The sequence below is a fragment of the Nomascus leucogenys genome, chromosome 24 (genome assembly GCF_006542625.1).
Source record: "Nomascus leucogenys isolate Asia chromosome 24, Asia_NLE_v1, whole genome shotgun sequence".
NCBI lineage: Eukaryota > Metazoa > Chordata > Mammalia > Primates > Hylobatidae > Nomascus > Nomascus leucogenys.
In genome coordinates this window covers 5,189,301-5,195,300 of record NC_044404.1, presented here as the reverse complement: position 1 = coordinate 5,195,300, position 6,000 = coordinate 5,189,301, and positions in this window count along the sequence as shown.

The following is a 6,000-nucleotide window of genomic DNA, read 5'->3' as shown; positions in this document are numbered from 1 at the left end:
TCTGTTCTCATGATAGTGAGTTCTCACAAGATCTGATGGTTTTATAAGGAATCTGAGGTTCCAAGGGATCATAGATTTTGGGAAGATGCTATTCAGCTGAATATCAAAAGCCCCTGGGCCCTCTGGACCTGTGGCCACTCCCCTTTGGGCCCCAGCTCTGCAAGGACTTCCATGCACAGTGCTCCCCTGGCCTCCTAGTAGCTCTCCTTACCTCCAGTCAACACCGTGGCCTCCCCTTCCTCCCCCTGCTCCCCTGAATTCTGTCCTCCACCCATTTCTTGTGACAGATACCACCACCTCATGTGGTCTCACCACTTCTGCCTTGCCCCCAAAATGTCCTGCCAGCCCCAGGCTTCTATGTGAGGGAGCCTCCCAGACAGACCCCTTCCTGTCTTACTTCCCATCTTGCATAAGGCCTCCCAGCCTGAGCCCCTCATCTTTGCCCAAGCACTTCCCGCAGGCTGCGCTCACCTCTGTCCAAGGGAACTGAGTCTGTTTTTCCAACCAGGTCACAGCCTGTGGGCTGCAAACTCTCTTCATGCTGGGAGGGAAGCATCAGGAAGCGTCCACAGGGCATAAGGTGGAGGAACAGGAGAGAGAGAGAGGCCGTGCAATGAGGCCCATGGAGCCAGAGTGCTCTGCTCCGTGGGGCCCAAGCAAGGGATTCAGAGCAATGGGATGTTAAATAATGGGGCCTCATGGCCCCGGCCCAGCACAGGCATGTCTACCCACACCAAGGGCTGTGTATTAGTCTGTTCTCACACTGCTATGAAGAAATACCCAAGACTGGGTAGTTTATAAAGGAAAGAGGTTTAATTGGCTCACAGCTCCTCATGGCTGGGGAGGCCTCAGGAAACATATAATCATTGCAGAAGGTACCTCTTCACAGGGTGGCAGGAAAGAGAATGAGTGTCCAGGGAAGGGGGAAGCCCCTTATAAAACCATCAGATCTCATGAGAACTCACTCACTATCATGAGGACAGGATGGAGAAACAGCCACCGTGATTCAATTATTTATAAAACCATCAGCTCTCATGAGAACTCACTCACTATCACGAGGACAGGATGGGGAAACAGCCCCCATGATTCAATTATTTATAAAACCATCAGATCTTGTGAGAACTCACTCACTATCACGAGGACAGGATGGGGAAACAGCCCCCGTGATTCAATTATTTATAAAACCATCAGCTCTCGTGAGAACTCACTCACTATCATGAGGACAGGATGGGGAAACAGCCCCCGTGATTCAATTATTTATAAAACCTTCAGCTCTCGTGAGAACTCACTCACTATCACAAAGACAGGATGGGGAAAGAGCCTCCATGATTCAATTGTCTCCACCAGGTCCCTCCTACAACATGTGGGGATTATGGGAACTACAGTTTAAGATGAGATTTGGGTGGAGACACAGCCAAACCATATGAGGCTGGGTCTGTGAAATGTGACCCTGGAAGAAGAGGAAGGGTCACTGGAGGTCATGGGATGGGTTGAGCTCACTTGGGAGCAGACCTGGCCTGGTCCCTGTCCTGTCCCTCTCACCTGTCCTATCTGAGCAAGCTACCAGAGCCTCCTGTATTCATTTCTAGGAGGAAGTCATGGGCTTCATCCTTTTTCCCGCCTTGTGGTCTGGCCTCAGCTCCTGCAGAACTCACCCATGGGCTTTGCCTTCTTTGGGGTAACAGGAGCTAGGCTGGGGGCCCTCCCTGGCTTCGACACTCCTTCATTTGCACATTCCTCTGGGCCTTTCGTTGTGTTTCGAGGCACTGTCCCTTTAGTAAAAGGATGTTTATGCTTGAATTTAAAATAATAAGCATAAAGTATATTTGAAGTAATTAAAACATATGCTAGGCCACCCCGAGTGTGGTTATGGGCCAGATCTGGAGATGCTGGAACAAACCCAGCTCTGCCCCCCACAGCCTGGCAGCCCTGGGGAGCAACTTCTCTGCTCTGGGACAAGTTTCTTCTTTTGTCAGGTGGGCTGATGTTAGCATCTTCCTTATGGGGCTATCATAAGGATTAAGCAAGTTAATGTTATAAAGAGCTAGGAAGCGCGTCTGGTGCATAGGTGCCTCTAAGAGTGTGTGAAATAAATAAAAACCTAATTGTCTTTGCTGTCCCACTGGTTTTAGATACCCACAATCACAGTGATACTGCACCAGTGTCCCCAGAGAAGTGACCCCATGCCCCTCCTGTCTCTCCTCCCTGCCTGGCATCCCTGACCCCCTCTGCATTGTGATGCTTAACAAGACACAGCCTTGTCAGCTCAGTCATAAAGAGCTACCCATGGCATTTAGGAAGGAAAAATAAATGGTTCTAGTCTGTCTCTCTCAGAAGTCCTGGTGTCCCCAGGGGCTGAGATGCTGAAGTGTTTCACGAGCGCTTTTTTAGGATGTGGAAACATAAATGCAAATATAGTTCATTTGACTGGAGCACGAGAGAGGCCAGTGCAGTTGAGGCTGGGCTCTGAAGCAGGAAAGGAGACTTCTCTCCAGGGGTGAATGTTCAGAGGTGCCATCCCCCAGGAGCAATTCCAGCACGCAGCTGCCCCTTACCCTGCATTCAGCCCCCTCTTCCCACTCAGCCCCTCATCTGCTCTCTCCCAAGTCCTTGGGGGCTTGCTGGATCTGCATAGCCCATTAGTTGCTGACTTCTGCTTCCTGAAACCGCGCTTGTCTCTCTCACTCCTCTGCTCAGCATCGCCATGTGTTTGTTGAATATTTTATGCAGGAAATCACCTGCACGGCACAGTGGCAGATACAAGAGTGGACAACATATGGAGGGCCCAGCCAGGTGAAAGGCAGAGATAAACAGGGAGAAATGGCCACAGATGACATAAGTAATGCTTCTGGACATCAGAAAGGGAAATAGAGCCACCACTGCAGAAATGTCCAATGGATGACAGATGTCATTGGAGTGGGGAGTCAGGTAAACATGGACAATAACCTCTACTGGCCTAAGTTTCCTCACCTGTAAACTAGGAATGCTAATAGCCTCCACATCACAGGGTAGTTATAAGGATTAAAACAATTCATACACATAACGACTGGCAAGAATAGTGTCAGGCATGCAGCAGGTGCTATCATTATTGTCTTCATCACTATCACCACCACCATCATTGTCATCATCATCACCACCATCATCACCATCATCATCACCATCACCATCATCACCACCACCACCATCACCACCACCACCACCATCACCACCATCACCACCACCACCACCATCACCACCACCACACCACCATCACCATCATCACCATCATCATCACCACCATCATCATCATCAACTCTATCATCATCACCACCATCATCATCATCTCCATCATCACCATGATCATCATAACCATCACCATCATCATCACATCACTGCCATCATCACCATCACCATCACCATTATCATCACCATCACCATCATTATCACATCACTGCCATCATCACCATCACCATCATCATCATCACCATCACCATCATCATCACATCATCACCATCATCACCATCATCTCTATCATCATCACCACCATCACCACCATCACCATCATCATCATGACCATCACCATAATCACTATCATCATCATCATCACATCATCACCATCATCACCATCACCATCATCATCAAATCACCGCCATCATCACCATCACCATAATCACTATCATCATCATCATCACATCATCACCATCATCACCATCACCATCATCATCACATCACCGCCATCATCACCATCACCATCACTATTATCATCATCACCATCACCATCATCATCACATCATTGCCACCATCACCACCATCACCATCATCTTCACCATCACCATCATCACCATCACCACCATCACCATCATCATCACCACCATCATCACATAATCATCATCATCACCATCACCATCATTACCATCACCATTACCATCACCATCAACATAATCATCACCATCATCATTATCACCATCATCTTCATCATCACCATCATCTTCATCATCACCATCAATACCACCATTCGCTTTCCACTATCATTGTCATTATCTTGTTTACCATCACCATCACCATTATCATCACCACCATTACCGTTGCCATTACCACTAAAATCACCATCATTATCACAAACATTATCATAGTTATTATGTCCTAGATGCTAGAGATTGAGATGGCCTCTAAGAGATGTGCTATACTGGAATAGGAAAGAGGGATGGGGAAGCACATTGGGCAGGTTAAATGAGGTAGGTATGGAATAAAGGCTGGCAAGGTGGAGGATTCCTAAAGGTCATTTAGACTAAAGGGTCAGCAGCAGAGTCTGGTGGCAAGGTAAGCTGGGGTCAACTCATATCAGCTTTGTAGGAGGCTAAAATATCCCTCTATCTCCTCCTCCTCCCCAGCCTCCCTGACTCCTAGCTTTGCCCTTCTTTTCCTCAGACCCCACACTTGGGAGGAACCACCACTCCATCTCTGGAGCCCTTCCACACCACCTTGCTGCCATGTGTAGGGACGCAACAGCAGAGGCCCATGCATTATGCCCCAGGGTCAGCCTCTTCAGGCCACCCAAACACTCCTTCCTTTACAGGGGCATGTCCCCTCCCAAGCAGTTTTCTACCTTGCCCTCTTGGTTTAATGGAAGGGCATCCCAGGTTTCTTCTTAGAGGCTGATTGAAGAGTCCTCCTGGGTTGGTAATGAGAATGGTGTGACAGGAGCTGGCAGGCTGCAGATGCCAGGCCTCCAGCTCTGGACTACTGTAATCGGAATAATGTGGGAGTTGATTTGTTCTCTCCAAAATGTACCATTATTGTTAGATTTCCCACTGGCTAGCTTTGGCAATAGTCATTTATGTCTCCTTCCCACCTGGGGGGACTCTTGATCCCTTCTCGGGAAGGGACACGGCATCTCCTAGCTAGGCTGTAAATGTCTCATTATGGCTCTCAGCTGCACACTTGGTCTCTTTTCTCACTCTGGGTCACATTTCATTTTGGTTTAAATAATGAAACCAGCAGACTGGAGATTAGAGCCGTTAAATGATTTTTGCTCCTAGAAAATGGATGCCTGTCCAAGATGTAAACTCACCCACAGCTCAGGGGACCCTCTGGGCTAGTGGGACTGGAAAAAAATAGACTGAAGCAGCCCAGGCATGGCTCTGAGACCACGGAGTCTTAGACTTGCAGTCTGAGAGATCAGGGAGGGCCACTTCCAGGCCACATGGGTGGGGAGACAGACACAGAAGGTGCATCCAGGACACGCTCTGCCTTGATGTAGACAAGGGCTGCCAGGATGAAGAAAGAGGCCTTCAATCTTCATGGCATGGCAGAAATAATCCTTGCCCCATGGCACTTTTTCAAGTGCTTTGCCAACAGCCTTCATGTGGAAGTTCACCTGGGCTTGTTTTGCTGCCTCCATTGTGCAGTTGAGGAAACTGAATACGAGAGATTCAGAGATTCCTCACTTAACTGAGATAATCAAATCCTCCCATGGCCAGGCAAGACTGCAGCCCCATGCTCTTTCCACCTCACTACCTCACTGTCTCTTTCCTCTTCCAAAGGAAAAGCCAAGAGTTGAGAGCAGAGGCATGAGAAGCTCCAGGTTACGTCTCTAGGAGCAAAACTCAGACCACTCACTGCATACTGTTCAAAGGACGACTTCACTCCTGCTCCCCTGTAGACAGAAAGACTTTCTCCCTGGGAAGCAATAGCAGTAATTCTCAGGGTCAGGTCATTCTGAACTCTCTGAGCCTCAGTTTCCTAATCTGTAAAGTGAGGATATATCACAGCCCAACAGGACTCCGAATGTGACCAGAGTGTATGTGTGGAGGCCTCTGAGCCACGGCTATCATTAGGATTGCAGCAAGGAGAAAGCCTGGCCTCTCTGAGCCACCTTCTGCTCACTTCTCCCCTGAACAGCTCAGGACAAAAAGAGCTGGAGGGAGTAATTATGGTTGTGCTGGTGGAATGGGCTCCTGCACAGGGTGGGGCAGGCATCACACTTTGCCAGCACTCCCCAAAGATGGGAGAATGTACCCT